This window comes from Sarcophilus harrisii, chromosome 2, assembly GCF_902635505.1.
Source record: "Sarcophilus harrisii chromosome 2, mSarHar1.11, whole genome shotgun sequence".
In the NCBI taxonomy this organism is placed as follows: domain Eukaryota; kingdom Metazoa; phylum Chordata; class Mammalia; order Dasyuromorphia; family Dasyuridae; genus Sarcophilus; species Sarcophilus harrisii.
In genome coordinates, this window is record NC_045427.1 from 228,908,291 (window position 1) to 228,925,976 (window position 17,686).

Sequence of the window (17,686 nt, forward strand, 5' to 3'; positions counted from 1 at the left end):
TTTCAGAAGCCAAGTTCTAGAATATTTTGTCCTGGCTTATGCAAATAATGAGAAACAGCAGAACTTCACCCTTCAAATACAGCACTTTTTCTCCAGTACCATCCTCCCTTCCATGATACCAAGTATGGTTTGAGCGCTCAAATATCTCTCTCACTAGTTTCAGTCATGAACTGATCCTTTGAATCCAACTGCATATCTAGAACTGAAAACTTCTTATCACTTGATAGACCATCACCCTATAGCAAATATCCCATACCTTTCAAAACTTCCTGGATTGGGAGAAAATGACATTGGACTTCTTTTATTATTCTATAATGATATTTGCATGCACATGTGCATGTGTGTGTATATATGTGTGTGCAAATTTCCTTTGGGTTCTTTTCACCCAAATATAAAAAAATAGCTAAAGATAATGCTCAAATGATGAGGAAAGATGAGATCATTTGTAAGTTGCTTGTTAAAGTGAACATCATTTTCCTGATCAGCGGTAACGTTGTTGCCTCTTCAGGAGCCGATGCTATTTATCATGTTACTACATATTTAAGGTTCTTTTTTTCCAAAGTACAGTTATTTACTCAACAGACTGTGGATATAGACTATTTAAAAGCAGATTTTTGACCCAATAGACTGTACCAGCTCTATCTATCGTCTCAATGAGCACGTGGGGACTCCTAAATATGCAGATTATTGACACAATAGACTGTGAGGGCTGTTCACATTCTCTAACCATGCACATTTAGAGTCATTTGGGGATGATATGTTTTCAGGCAGGCGCATATGTACAATACAATACCCATAGAAAAGAAGCACTACAGATGGAGGGCATAATGGGGGTGGGTAAGGCAGGCCTGGCAGGAATTTGGAGATCTTATTAATATTGTTACAGCTGTCTATCTGTCCATTCATCTGTCTAAATCTGCAGACATCTCTCTCTCACACATCCATTCTGGAAAAATGTCCCATATACAAAATAAACTGAGAAGCCAATTTGAAAAGAGGTGAAAAGGTTAAAACAGCATGTCATGTTCACTTTAAAATGTGCACAAATGTTATTTTTTAGGTCTTTAATTTTGTTTGTTTGTTTTTTTCTTGCTCACTGTACTTGGAGAGGTAGATAAGGAATAGGGGAGGAAGGCATTTGGCAAAGGGTAACCAAAAAGCTAGAAACCAGAACAGGTGAGAATGAAAGGAGAGAAAGCAAGAAGCAAAATAGGAGAAAAAACAACATAAATCCAATGGAATCATTGAAGGCAATTTGTTAATGTACACTGTATATAGGAGAAAATATTGGGGGGAGGGGCAGGGATTCAATTTGTTTGCTTGGTCCCAAGGGAAAGAACCTGTTTTGGAAGTTGGTGAGACAGATTTAGGTTCAATGAAAAAAAAGAAAAACTTTCAAATGATTTGAGCTGTCCCAAAATGGCATGAGTTGTCTTGTATGTAATAGATGCAGGACACAGAGGATATTTGGGAGAAGGAGGAGGGTTAAAAAGCTGATAGGAAATTGTTCTTCACCAGAGATCTTCAAGCAGAGACTAAATGATTATTTTTAGATGGTGTTACAAATAGGATTCCTGAATAGGTAAGTGGTGGGTTAGAAATCTACTAATGTCACTTTTAACTCAGATTTTGTGAATTCAGTGAACCTACCATCATCATCTCCTCCTTTTCATCCTTCAGATTGAGGGTATCAGGCTTAGAAAGATTTGGAGAGTCTTTTTTTTTAAGATAGAAAGAAGTAGTTTATTTTACAAAGTTTATAATGCAATGATAGAGTAATTATATCTCCATTGCTCTCAGATGTAATTTTTTTTTCATTTTTTAGTATAGCTTTTTATTTACAAGATATAGACATGGGTAATTTTTCAGCATTGACAATTGCAAAACCTTTTGTTCCACTTTTCCCTCTCCTTCCCCCCACTCCCTCCCAAGATTTGGAAATTCTAAAATGACAGCTTTTCTATTTCATGCAGTTCTCCTGGCTAGAAACAGATAGGGCTCCAGGAAGCTCCATGGTAATGCTCTTCATAAGAGTATTCTGAGTCTGAACCAAAGTACCACTAATCTCATAGAAATTTGATTCCTGTGAGGTTCAAAATGATATTAGAGTCTTGTCTATCTCCAAAAGTTTGGGCCACTTCTAAAAGTAACTTAATCTATCAGTCCTGTGAAATTTGGGGTCAAGATCAGATCTATGGTTGATAGAGAGTATCTCATTTTAAAAAGCTAACACACTTAAATAAAAGCTAAAATAGGTCAGCATTTAACTGTATCACCTGCTTTGTTTAGAAATGCTAATCCTTTTCATCATTAACTTTCCTCTTTTGTTTATTGTAACACAGAAACACTCAACCAAATTGGAGGATTTAAATAAATCCATAAGGAATTGATAGAGAATAATACCCTGAACACTCTGAATTTTTATAATCAAAGTATGAGGAATAGATAATCAAAATCCTGAAAAATCTCATTCCTCTGGGCCGTATTCTCAGAATATTGCCTGAAACGGACTTTTCTAAGTTTTGCTCTTCTAACATAATAATAGAGTGTGACTCGGTTGTCTCCAATAGCGTAGGAACAGCAGAAAAAATGTGACTATTACAGGCACCAATGGCCACTGCACAAAGCTGACTATGAATTAAACTGTGAAGGGGATGAACTTTGCTGCATCTTTGGTATCTCTTGCCTGCTATATAGATGCTATGTTCCCTAGTAGACCCCTGTCTAGATATTCAAGGCTCCCCACAGGAGACTTCACATGATAATAGCACTTCATGCTATCCAACTTCCCCCTCTCAATTTTTGGAATTTACTCTTCATATCACTCTCTCAAGATGTTACTTTGTTCTTTGTTAACCTGATTAAACAAACAAAAATCCCTCATTCCAGTTCATGTACAAAGGAATGATCCAAAATTAATATGTTATACTTCCCAGAAAACTTTTTAGTTTTTCCTCACTCCATCAGCAGCTAAGTCATAGAATCAAAACATTTTATAAGTTTTAGATTTTAAAAAGGCCATCTTTCCAACCCCTCATTTTACAGAAGAAGAATCTGGGTTATAGAGAGATTAATTGTTCAAGATTACTCAGGCTATAGGTGGCAAAGTAGGATATGAACACAGGTCCTCTGATTTCAAATACATCATTCAAATATAGCAAATATAGCATCATAAAATAACTTTCTAAAAGTAGAATACATTACTGTTTTGGAGCTGGAATTGGAACAGAAAGGCAGTATGTTGTAGTAGAAAGGATACTAGATTTGGTCCTCAAAAAATCTGTCTCTTCCATTTGGTATGAATGCTGTATCAATTTGGATAAGCCAGGCTATCTTGGTCTCAGCAAAGAAATTGAGGAAATTGGAAGGGATGATTTTTCAACTCTATATTCAATGAGCGTATTTGAGGTCCTTCCAACGCAGTGTCAAAATAGAAAAAGGCGGTCATTAATCCATACGTAAGGATCTATGCAAGCTCAGAATTTAGAAGATTACATATTAATATTCTCTCTGTTTTATTACTGGAGAAGAAAATGACAAAGCACTCCAGTATCTTCATCCAAAAAAGAAAAAAAAAGATCATGAAGAATTGTTCATGATTTGTTAAATATTTCCCAATTTTTAAACTGGTTTAGGCTGTGCTCAGGAGTATTTTGGACTGCGTGTTTGACCCCTCTGTCCTCCAGTTCTGAGTGTCTGGGATAGTTGTGGGATTAAGGAAGGCTTTCCTAGAGTAAATGACATGACAGCCTTAAGCAGACCCATTATTCCTCACAAGCAACACTGTTCCATTGCCTATATAAGCTAATTTGTGACTTGTGGTAGTAAGGGGGATACTGTGGTATGCCAGAAACTGCTACCTCAACCAACCTTTTTGCCAGACTAATTGCATTGCAAAAGATCAGGAAGGACTGGAGATTCCTTTCCAATAGATGGGGAAAAGCCTGTGGATAAAATCCTGCCTTGATGAAGGGATGGGCCATAGGATATTAAAGATCTTTCCTGTCTTTGACGTCATTAATTCTAACAAAGCACAGAGTCCTCACTGAAGAAGACCAGACCTTCGAGTTGCTAGTCAATGCCAATTTATCTTTTTTACTGACATGTTGTTATTATTGTTTTCTTCTTCTTTTTCACTGGGTTGGAGCCCTAGCCATGAACTTAGACAAAGAACCAGGTTACATTTTTTTTTTCTTTTGTTAGCTAATGCAGTTAGACATTTTCAAGAAAAAGCAATGAGAAGTGGTCATTATCCATTATCTGCATGAAATATTTCAGAAAAAGAAACAGCTTTTGCCAAAAAAAAGAAAAAAAAAAAGCAAGATTTTGAATTCAAGCCAGGCAAGGAAGAAACAAGATCACCTTCTAGCTCTGTGGGATTGCTGGACTAATGATGTTATTTCAAGTGAAATTGGACTATATGTCTGAAACAGTGCAGATGGTGTCTTGGTTTTACATGAATTGTGAAGGTTATTCTGGACAATGACCCACTGTCCCTTTTCTTGGCAAATACCAAACTTTCCAGGCTCAGAAAGAACTAGAGGAGTTCATATGTATCTATAAACAGAGCTATAACTATAAACATAGGTAGAAATTCAGCTGAAAATATTTTCTATTATTTGGAAGACAAAAATGTCAAAATCTCTAGGGCAAAATTCCAGTCTTTGTGGGGGGAAAAGGTAGATTTTGATTTATTTTGTTCATCTCCAAAACATGATACATTATTACATTATTATCATTTTGACCTTCTCTTGGTGGGATGATAACATCAATGTAATGTCTTCCAGAATGAAGGTCAATTTGTAAAGCATCTACAATTTTTCCTCTATTTTTTAATTCATTTTTTCTTCTCTTTCTCTCTCTCTCTCTCTCTCTCTCTCTCTCTCTCTCTCTCTCTCTTTCTCTTTCTCTCTCTTCTCTCTCTCTGTTTCTGTCTCTGTCTCGATCTCTCAAATTCCCCCCACTCAAGTGTTAGTATGCTTCCTTCAAAATTTCTTTGTATTTAACTATTTTGTGTTTGCTGACTTATATGTGTGCTGCATATATTTTTATATGTACTGTTTCTCCCATGATATGTATTACTCTCCCCTTAAAATGTAGACTTCTTATAAGAAGGGATTGTTTTATTCTTTGCACTCATTTCTATTGCACCTACAGAGTGCCTGGCACATAGTGGGTATTATTTAAAAAGTTAGGAAATTCTGCTATATTATGTTCTAATTAAAAGCAGGTGTCTGGCTGAGATAGTTCAAGCACTGGCATATCATAGGAGGCAGACACAAATTTTGTGGTCAGTAGGATATGCTTCTTTTTCTTTTAGCTATAAAGTGGAAAGGGTTACCTATTTGACAGGCATTTTAAGTTACATTAAATAAGGCCTAAAATTTTTTTGGTCTTTGAAGAGAAAAGGAACAACAAAAATCTAAGATATTTATTTTTTTCAAACCCTTAATTGTAGCAAAATGAAAAAATTAGAATTAGAGAGCAATTCTGATCACTGTAGCTGAGACTAGATGACTCCTGACCCAAAATCTGTTTTGCCTTGTGGCATTATTTCTTTTGGTAGGGATTTGGGAGGAAATAGGTATGGGCCCAACAACTTTCTGATTACCTCATCTCTTTGTTTAATTCTGCCTTTTTAAGGTAGCTTCTGACCACCATAAGTCTGGATGAATGATGATCCAATCTTCCTTCATGGAAATTATAGTTTTCAGAGAATCACCAGATTAAAGTGACTTTCTCACCTTAAAGTTAAGGAAACTGTCCCAAATGTCCCAAAATAGCATAGCAAATTAATGGTAAAACCCAGATTTTCAATCTGATACTTGGTGTCAAAGAAATATGGAAAGACCCAAAGCACTATGATACAACAATATCATAGTACAAATTGCAATGACCCTTCTTTGACAATCTTCCATAGAGAAAGGTGGCATTGAGTACTTAATTTTTTTTACTTTTATTTTTTATTGTATTTATTCAAGTTGATATGCATGTACAAAGAAGTAATAGTAAAATTAAGATACTCAGGAGAAGAGATGAGATTTTGTTGCTTTGGATGACCTTCACAAAGCTCTCAGCCCATGTATATAGACCACTTATGGTGCTCTTGATAAGCAGATTCCTCATTGTACCTGCTTGTTCTCTGACATTCCTTTAAAGAAAGAACATTGTTTGCTTGGCTCTGCCATTATTCATTTGTAGGAGGAAACAAGCTCTTCCTGATCTGTGTGTACATGGCCCACTTATGTTAACGAGTTCCATGCACATGTCAAAAAAATATGATTATGTTAAAAGAAAAAAAAAAGCACAGTGAATTTAGATATTCCTTCTGAGAACAAAAAGAAATATTTGTGAACTCCATTGCTTCCCTAGATTGCTTACAGTTCAACGTGGGAAGATTTGGATGCGTTTTTTCTGTTAATGGATTTAGGAAAAAATGGAACAGAAATTTTATCTCTGTAACAGTCCTCCTTGTATGGGAAGAAAGTTGCCTGTCTTTCCCCTAATATTGTTTTCCTTGAGTCCCACAAACCCACCCTAGAAGGGAAGAACTCAGCTTTCTTAAATATTTAATGTTCTTTTTGCTTAGGCTAATACATGAGAACATCAGTGCCCCAAATAATGCACATTAATAGTTTTGGTGTGTTTTTTTTTTAGACCAGAGTTACCAAATATTAGAAATTCACAATAAGGGGACTATAACTTTGTCTTATAATCTAGTCCGGATGCTATGATACACAGAGAGAAATATTCTATGGATGATCAATGATGTCTTCCATATGCTTCATGAATCTTTATCAAGTTTTATATCATCATTCACAGATTATGATGTAAGGATGAAATTATCATGATCATAATTGAGTATGATATAAAACAAGACTTCAGTCAAATTGGCTTTGTTTTGAAAAGTTAGGTTTCTAGAATTGCTAATTTTATTCAAATTATCCCCCCTTTACCACATTGTTATGACTGTCAGTATTTTTGCTGAGATAGCATAGTGTAAGACCAAGTCAACCACAAGAATACAAATCCTAACAAAACCTTGATATCTATCATCATCCCAGCAGTAAATTATTTTGCACAATTTCATTTGAAATCACTGTAATTGGAATTTTAAAAATTGAAACAATAAAGTTTATGTACATTTATTATTTATTTGTGTAATATAAAATAGAATTTTTGTATATATATTTATATATCACATATTATATAGATAGTATACACTTTGAGGTTTTAGTGAGTCAAACCTGTCATTTCATTATTGTAGAGTAATTCCCTGTAGGAAAACTTGATCTACAAATGCAGATCAGCAACTCTGTTACAACATAAAATCTTAGGCACTTAAAAGCTTTAATAGTTTGTCCAAGCTACCACAAAAAACATGTTCAAAGGTTGGGATTGAACACACATGTTTCTGACTCCAAGGCTATCTGTATATATACAATATATATGTATAGTCTCCACACTATTTTTCAATTTTTAACATAAGGAAAAGTTGTGAATACTTTATTGTTTTAACATTTTCTCTGGCTGTTAAATCTTCTCTGTTAAGGTAAAAGTATTAAAACAAATATCAGCTATCATAAATAAAACATATCATAAATAACTATGCCCTTCACTTTCAGTATCACCTTATTTAAATTGTTCAGACTCAATGTGCTACTGTTACAGGTTGTTTTAAAATGATTTCTGATCATATTTTTAAGATATCCATTTTTAAATAGTTCAAGGTAGCTGGACTTAGTTAAGATTGAGAGTGGGTCTATGTAGACACAATGCTTCCTGTGGACTTTAGCAAAAATGACTGGCATAGTCTTTATACATGGGGATGATAATCAGATACCAATAAAAAGGGTCTCTGCCAATCAAACAACACAAAGTTGAATCAGAACAGTGCTCTTTTCTCTTAGAATAGATACTAAATAATGATTGAATGAATAAATTAATACATTTATATGTAACTGGAGGCTGGCAAGTTCTAGAACTGAATAAAAGTACAAACATCTAATCATCAATCTTTAAGATATTAGCTCTGGCAGGCTAATTACTGCTATGTACCACACCAAGGCTAAAATCTACCTGAGGTTCATATCCATATGGACCAATCATAATCTAATGGGAGAACAAAAAGGAAATCAGAAGTATTCATCCAAATGGTCAAAGTTGACTGTCTAGTCCACCCCAAATGATTGTTTTATTTGCCCTTTTATTCCTACTATATTAAAACATCCCAAAATCCAGGAGGATCACATTTAATTTATCCCTGACTTTAAATTTTACATATATTGTATACCTATATTATAAAATGGGAAATTAGACCCTGAAAGAAAAACACAATTTTGATTCCACTTGTGCTGCCTCAACAGGTTATGGGAAGTGTTCTCATTAACTTTGAAATAATATTGCCATTAGAAATTCATCTGAAGATATTTTTGGCAATTTAAATATTTGGCAGGAAGCTGCTGAAATTTAGAAGTGTCCATTTTTTTTTTCTTTCTCCCTCAACATTTTGACTCATAGATGGGTAATATCTTTACAACACCAATATAACCAATAGAGAATCCAAGTGTCAAAAAAAGTCAGTGACTTCAGTGGAAAAAAAAAAAAGAATGAAAGTTTGGAGAGAATGTGTCAAACAGCTTAGTAGATTGAATGATATTTCCCCCTTTACAACCAGTTATTTTGGTGTCACTTAGAAATAACCCCAATCAATCAACTGCTTGTTTTGTCTATGTAATGGCAAAGAACTATTTTTGATGAATGAAGAAACTGAGTAGGTATTATGATGGTGTTGTGTGACTTCATATGCTGACAGGTGAATTTGTACATGTAAAAATATATGTATTTATGTATATGCAGAGTAGCAACATACAACCTCCCATTCACTTGGTTTATTCTCATTTGTGCTTCATACTTCAGAAAATCATGATTTCATCTATATGATCTGCTGTTGTTTCTTGTTGAAAACAAGATCATAGGCCCATGGACAAATTAATAAATGATCTTCAATGTATCAATCAATCAACCAATTAAAAATCAAAGATTTTTTAAAGTACCTATTATGTGCCAGGTACTGATCTAGTTGTTGGAGGTACAAAGGGAAATTTTTTTTAAAAAAAAGAAAGAAAGAAACAATTCTTGCCTCAAGGATCTTACATTCTATCATAGGAAATAATTCATAGGAAGTCTGTGTAAAATAAATACAAGAAAATTTTGGGAGGGAAAGAGTAGAGCTGAGTGGAATTGGGAATGAGATGAAAAAGAAGGTAGTACCTAAAGTGAATCTTGAAAGAAATAGAAGATTCTAAGAGATGGAGGTAAAAAGAGATTGTGTATTCCAAGCATGAGAACAGATAATGCAAAGACTTGGAGATGGAAGATGGACTATTAGATATAAGAAAAAGTAAGATCGGTTTGGCTGACCTATAAAACTCAGAAAGAAAAGTAATATATAATAAGTCTTAAAAGGTAGATTGGAGCCATCTTGAGGCTTTAAATGACAAGTAGAGGAGCTTGTATTTATGATCTTGGAGGTAACAGAAGCTGGAGTTTAATAAGTAGAGGAGTGACATGGTCAAGCCTTTACTTTAAGAAAATAATGTTGGCAGGTATGTGAAGGGTGGGGTGGAGTGGGAAAAGATGAGGCAGAATCCAAGAAGAAGGCTGTTACAATAATGCTGGTGAGAAGTGATGAGGGCTTTCATGAACAAAGGTAGGAGAGTTGGGGGAGGGTCAGGATGTGTGAATGGGAAAAAGGAGACAAATGTAAGAAAGAGGTGGAGGCGAACATTCTAGAGATGGACACAGCCAGAGCAAAGTTGCATAAATAAGAAATGTTGTGTAAAGAATAACAAATGGTCAGTATTGTTCCATCATAAAGTATAGGGAGAAAAGTAAAGTATAAGATGAGTAGAACTATAAGAAGAAGTTGGGTTGTGAAGAATTTTAAATGCCAAACAAAAAAAATTGTATTTGATCCTGGAGGCAATAAGGAGCCATTGAAATTTATTGTGTGAAGTAGGGGGATTGTGGCACAGTTTTGTTTCAAGAAAATCATTTTGAGAGTTTTTAGAAGGATGGATTATAGTTGAAAAAAAACTTGAGGTAGGCAAAACAATTAGAATAATCCCAGTAAGAGGTGATGAAGGCCTGAACTAACGTGGTAGCTATGTGAATGAAGAGAAGGGGACAGATACAACAGATGGTAAGGAAGACAAAATCTGGCCACTGATTGGATATGTGGGGCAAGTTAGAACAGGACTACTTAAACTTTTTCTTCTCACAACCCCTTTTCGCCAGAGAAATTTTTCTGTGATCCCAGGTATATAGTTATATAAAATAGGTATATAAATCAAACATTTACTGATAATAAGTCATAATTTTGTGACCCCCACATTCAGTTACAAGACCTCATACTGTTGGAAACAAAAATCTGAGCTCCAAATAAGAGTGTAGTAAATGAACAATCTCCGGAGAACTGAAGCAGTTTAAACTTTTGATACGTTCCTGTAGGAAACAGGTGTGAAACTCAAAATAAGCTCACACACCTTACAAAGGCAAGATCCTACATAGCCTTTCATTTCTTTTTCCCAACCACAGAATCCCTCCCCCACCTCCCAAAAGCTGCAGTGACAAGGTTAACATGCTTTCTCAATCATCCTACAACATACACTCCTTAATATGTTCCCCTCCCACTACATACATTGTATGACCATTAAAATAATTAGCTCTTCCTGGGGAGACGTTAATATTTATGAAGCAATTAAGTATGCGTATTCTAGCTAAACTGTGACCTTTATTCTATTTTCAGCTTTTTTTTTTTAACACTATACAACTAGTTCTATCCAATTTCAACTAGTTTCAGAGCATCTCTGCCCCCCTACTCTGGACTACTTCTGGTTCCAGATTTCCAGTTTTCTCCCACTATGGGAACATAACTGTTTGTTATTTCTTACAACATGGAGTCATATTTAAGTTTAAGTAAAAAATTCCAAGAAGATGCCAAATCTGTGAACCTGGGAGACTGAGAAGGTGGTGATGTCTCTCTAGAAGAAAAGGGATTGGGGAAGTTCTGTTTTGGGCATGTCTATGGAACATCAAGTTAGAAATGCCTAAGAAGAATTAAAGAGTAGAATTAGAGTTCAGAAAAAAAGACTAGGAGTGGACATATAGATTATATAAATCTGAAGATCATATGCATAGGGATGATAACTAAAACTGTAGGAGTTAATGACCACATAAAGAAAAGAAAAGAAGGCCCAGGATAAAGTTTTAAAGTTAACTCACCATTGGGGAAACGATTACAATGGGGATTCTGAAAAGGAGACTGAGAAGGAGTGTTTAGATAGTTAGAAGAAAAACCAAGAGAATATGTGTCACATACCAAGAGAGGAGATAATTTCTAGGAAGAAAAAGTGATCACCAGTGTCAAATGATATACAGAAGTCAGGAGGGATGAGGATTGAAAAAAGATCATTAGATATATCTACTAAGATCACTGCTAACTTTGAGGAGAGCATTTTCAGTTAAATGATGAGATCAAAAGTCAGATTATAGAGGGTTTAGAAAACTAGTGTGAAAAGATAGAATTAGAGGTATATATTATATATGTGTATATGCTGTTTTTTTCTTTTCTTAATCTAATTTAATTTTTCTGTTACATTTTACTATTACAACTGTCTCCCCCTCCTTTATCCTGTATTAGAGAAGACCATCATTTGACATGTGTGTATTTAAAATGATATTATACATATGTATATTTATACATGATTTCTATGGGGATGGATAGTATCTTTCTTCATAGGTCCTTGGTAGTTGGTTTGAATATTTATGATACAATAACCTAATTGTTCACATTTGTTCTTAAAACAATTTTGTTGTTCTGTATACAGCATTCTCTTGGTTTTGCTCATTTCATGCAAGTTTTTCCATGTTTTTCTAAAATCAACCTGCTCACCATTTCATATAGCGCAATAGTACTCTATCACAATCATATTCCACAACTTGTTCTCCATAGTGATGAACACCCCTTCAATTTCCAATTCTTTTCCTGCTGCGATAAATAGTTTATACTTTTAAAGGAGTTTTGTAGAGAAGAGAAGAGGTACAAGATGAAAGCTGGCAAAAACCGTCAAGATAAAGTAACTGTTTTCTTGAGAGTTTGGAGAAATGTGGTTGTACTTGTATGCAGGAGCCAGTAAATAAGGAGAGCATGAGTAATGGTTCTAGTACTCTCTCCTCTGACTAATTCATCTCCATATTCAAAGACCATAATATTTCTTCTTTGAAGTAGATGGTTTTAGTAAATTGTTATAACTGAAAATATTTGCCTGATAGATGACCTTCTGATTGTAAGCCTCTAGGCTTCTCCTTGAACAATGAATTGACCAGGTCTGCCTCAAAATATTTCTAGCTTGCTAAGATTTGCTAGAATTAACACTACACTCTCACCCCCACTTCATGATGAGGCATGAAATAAACAGTGATGGATGATACCAATTCATACTTAATTCAAAGATCTATTCCTTAATGTGTATGTATTCCCAAAATTTCACATGTACCCCATCACACACCAGGAGAGGTCCACAGAACTTTCCTAGAACACATAGACAACCTCTAATAAAATAATTGCATTAGAACAAGGAGATCTTGTTATAGTCAACAATAAGCATTTATTATTATGTCCCACGCACTGTGCTAAGAATTGGAAAAATAAATACAAGGAAAAAGAAAGACAATCCCTGCCCTCTGGGAACTGATATTATAAAGGGAGAAAATAATATGTAAAAAGGAATCAAAAACCAGGGGTGGAGGTGGAGAGAAGTATTCTCAAAGAGGAACATGGCATCAGGGAGATGACTCCATGACAAGCAAGTGAAATGATTTAAATGAGGGAGGGCTATATAAGGTCACCAGATTCACTTTGGGAATGGTGAAGAATTGAGAGAGAAGCTAGGAGAGGAGTAAGAAGTGGCTGACACTTCCTTAAAATGGAAGTTCTGGAAGGAACTCACTAAGGGTAGGAGAGGCCCTGGTTGGGGAATCTTCCAGGGTAAGAAGGTCACTAGAACTCAGTGAAAAAGTCTAAAGAATTAAGAGTGAAGCTGAGAAAGGAAGCAACATATTAGATCACAAAAACTGACTGACATCATCTAAGTCACCTCAAACTCATGAACACTGCTGGTGATTCCTGTTGTTCTGCTGTCTCTGTAAGGGATTTCCCACAGGCTAATGTAAAAAATATAAGGGCCTTGCCTTTTGCCCTGTCCAATAGACAATATATCATGAATATAATAACAATAGCTAGTTTTTAACAAATGAATTAAAATTTAGTTATTTAATAATTGAAAGAGAGGGAGAGGAAGGGAAGAAGGAAGGAAGGAAGGAAGGAAGGAAGGAAGGAAGGAAGGAAGGAAGGAAGGAAGGAAGGAAGGAAAGAAAGGAAGGAAGGAAGGAAAGAAAGAAGGAAGGAAAGGAGGAAGGGAAGGAGGGAGGGAAACAGAGAAGGAGGGAAGAAAAAAGGAAAGAAGGAAGGAAAGAAAGAAAATTCTCATTTTCACAGATTTGGTACTTTTGTCCTTTCTCACAAAGCCTTTGTGTGTTTTCTTATCACTAGTTTTAGATTTAAACCTATGCAATGGGGGGGGGGGGGGAAGGACAGCTCAGCATGAGTTACTCTTCTATAAAGGTTATAGTAAACATGTCAATGCCTAATTAAGTAGAAAATTTTATCTGTATTGTGGGGGAGGGGTTAGCTGCTTCATACTTTTCTTCTGGAGAATCCATTTAGAAGGACAAAGTAGATTGTGAGGAAAAGATGGGCTCAATTATTCAGCTTCCAAATATCACGAGAGAAGAAAATATTTCTCATTTCTACCTGTGTGCAGGATCTCAGGTCAGGCAGATTTCATGCGTATGAGTGAGAGCGTGTATATTTCCAAATCAGCAATTCAGGACTATAGCTATATTCAGCAAATCATCATGGCAGAATTCAGTTCATTTTTCATCTTTTTACCTGATTTCTTCACTTGTTCATTTTCTTTTTCACTATTATATATGCTTAGAATTTAACCCCAATTTCTAATGGAAAGTATATTCACAATATGCTATCTGGCTCTGTTGACTCATGAAGAGCCATTCTCAATTATAAATTTTTGTTTTGCTTTGTCTTATTTTTATCTTCATATCTTATCTTATTGTCTATAAGTTAGACTTCCCACTGGTGATATAACAGCTGTGTTTATACATACAAAATAATTTGGAAGAAAAAAGTGTGAGGTTTGGATTCTGTAAACTGGTTATTTGTAAAAACAACCAATTAGTAACAGTTCAAAAAAACATAGGATTTAAAATGAAAAAGTTACTAGGAAGGAGTTTGATCTACTTGGCTCATTTTACAGATGAGGAAACTGAGTCACCTAGACCTTAAATGACTTGTTTTGGGTCATACAAAGAGTATATTTCAGTTGGTATTTGAACCCATGACTTATGATTCTAGATCCAAGCTTTCTAAATGAATTATTTTCCCTTTGTCAGACATAATGTTATTGAATTCAACAATGCTATTAATTTTTTAAGTTAGTTTGTGTGCATAGAGACAAACCTAAAACAAATGGCGAAACTGATGTTTTGACTGCGTTTTACCTTTCAATTGGTTCCATTGTCATCATGTAGACATAGTATAAGACCCCCAGTCCAACCACTTCATGCTGTCTCTCTTCCACACTATGAATCTATGAAGTAAATCTAAGTTTGCTATGCTTCCTCTTAATTCTTAATTTAAATACAGAGCCTACAAACTTTATCCATTATATTGTTAACTTCCTGATCAAAAGACTTTCTTCTGTGAGTTTGAGAGCAAGCCCTAATCTAGCTACCTATTTCCTTTTCAAATCTTCTCTATGAGCTACTCAGAAGCAAAAAGGCAAGAAGGTAAGGGGAAAAAAAAAGATATGAGAAGTAGATGATGCAAGTTTTTACTTTTTTCCAGACATAGAGCTCCATTCTCCATCAACAATAAAACAACAATAAAAAATATCACCCTTGAAAGCCAAACGAAAAACAAAAACACCTAGGTATGGATTGCTGTATCCCACAACACTATAGAAAAAGATTTGCTTATTAACTCCTTCTTATCCCCTCCCCCATGTCTCCATTTTGTCCCTACTATTGTTTTTCCCCTAACCTGTCAGAGAATTCAGATCCCCAGCAAGCATCATGCTCCTAGCAGCATTTCATATCTACAAATCAAACAGGTAATTGGCATCCTGTGATTTGTACCCACAAATCATGGTGCATTCAGAAGTACAGGCACAAAATTGAGAGGGCATTTTAAGACTCATCTGAAACTGTCTCCTTAAATTTGTTAAAACATAATAGGATAGTCCCAAAATACTCCATTCTTATTAAAAACCTTTTATCATTATTTTAAATGATTGTATTCACTGAGGTTATACAATTTTCTAGCCAGCAGTGAAATAGTCTATTCAAATGTTCCATCATAACTCTTCACTAGCCTTCTAGGCCTTAGCCCATATTTGGAGTCCACCTTTACAGAATTATATCCATCATACTTCACAAATGGCTGATCTGCAACAAAATCCATTGACTACTTAAACTATAATGTGTCTACAATCAACATTCTCATTGAAGACTCTCCACAATTTGACCCCACTCTTCTTTCCTAGTCTTATATTTCACTGTCCCTCCTTAAGTACCCTTCTCTACAAACCGAATTACTATTATTTTTTTAAGTATTTGAAGGGCTGGGAAGTGAAGGGATTTGCCCAAGATCATGTGGATAGAAAGTGGCAGGGCTGAGATTCAGACTATCTTCTGTAATGAAGGTACTTCTAACAGCTAAAATGCCAAGGGAATGAGAAAAACTTGTTCTGATTGGTCCCAGAGGAGAGAGTGGGGTATAAGTTGGAAAGATTTGAATATGAACTCTCTAAGTAAAGTAAGACTTCCTTACCATTAAAGACATCTCAAAACAGAGTAGGATGCTTCAGAAAGTAATAGATTCCCTCTCTCTTCTCTGCCTGATTTTGTCACCACCACCCCTGGAGATTTTTTTAAGCAATAGAAGGATGACTACTTTCTACTGAGTTGTAAGGAGGATTTTTTAAGCTATGAATTGGGGGAGATGGCTTTTGAGCTACCTTCAAATATTGAGCTCTTATGACTGATATTTACCATTTGCCCACATTCTCTGTTTTGCCTCTGGAATAATTTCTACCAAAGTTTTACTTAAGATCATAGGGTTATAAATCTATAACTGGGGGCAAAAGGGAAGAAAATAAAAGATTGCCAATTTAAAATAAAATTAAACTTAAAATATTCCTAAAGATTTGTAGTCAGAAGAGATCTTGGGGGCCATCAAAACCATCCCCTCATTTTATAAATGAGGAGAGGCATAAAGAGGTTAAGAAATTTGCCCAGGTTCACAGAGTTATGAAGGATCTGAAGCAAAACTTGAATTCAGATCTTTCTGACTTCAAGTCCAATGTATTATTCTGCCATCTTACATTCTGCCTCCCTTCCCCCCCCCCCTTCCTTGTAAAAGTCTTTCCAAACAAGCAGCTCAGATACTACCTTTTATATTCAGATTTCCTGAAATTCCCTCTGTTGAAAATGATTTCTCCCCTCTTCTGGACTCCAAGAATATTTTATTTAAACCACTTGTGGTTTCTGAACTTTTACTTTACATCAGGGTTATTTGTATATAGCTCATCCCTCCTACCCTAGAAAGTGCTTTGGGAATAGTGCCTTGGACCTAAGGAGGCCCTTACTACAGATCAACTTAATTGGAATTCCTTAGGAGCAACTAGAAATAATTTGTTAATATGATTCCATGATAAAACATCAGATTTAGAACTTGAAAGGCCTTGGTGATCATCTAGTCCACCCAGGGGTGTGCTAGAATCCATCCCTTTCAAGAGTTGATTATTAAATTGTCAGTATGAGTGTTTACACCTTGGAAATCAGAAGAAGCTGCTGTTTTGTTGATTGTTTAGATTTAAGAAAGTGATGGAGAAAAGGTTAATAATGCATATAAAACTGAAAAGTGCATCATGTGTACATTTTTCTCTCCAAGAATCACTTGTTAAACATTTACCAACCCACCACTCAATCTACTCTATCTCTATCCATCCCCTTCTTTTTCTTTTTTTTTAATCTTTTAAAAAAATTATAGCTTTTTATTTTCAAAATATATATATGGCTACAAAACCCTGTGTTCTAATTTTTCCCCTCCTCCCCCACCCCAGCAAGTGATCCAAAAAACATGTGCAATTCCTCTGCACATATTTCCACAAATATCGTGCTGCACAAGAAAAATCAGCCCCTTATTTTTCAAAGAAGAAATATGAGGTCTTTAGGATTCAGCCACGATGGGTAGGACAGAAAGTGGCAAATCTGGGATTTGAACTCTGGTCTCATGATTGCAATGAAGGTACTAAGGCAGCTAAATTGGCAAAGATCAAGCTTTCATTTGCATTTCTTCTCCCCGGAGGCAAGATGGAGCTAAATGAAAAGGAGTGGGGTTAGTCCTGTCTGAAAGTCATACATATGGATTTAGCAACCGTTCCATTATAAACATGTTAGAGTGATATTCCTTAAATGTGAAAATTATTAACTTGGGATTCTGGGAAGTTATAAAGAATTATGATTGCCTGCCAATAAAAAG

General features: G+C 35.2%; 1 protein-coding gene across 2 annotated transcripts in view; it reads left to right on the forward strand.

Moving 5' to 3' along the window:
* TSHZ2 (teashirt zinc finger homeobox 2) overlaps positions 1-17,686 on the forward strand; it is a 274,614-nt gene that overhangs the window by 251,802 nt on the left and 5,126 nt on the right. The gene's annotated exons all lie outside the window — the stretch shown is intronic.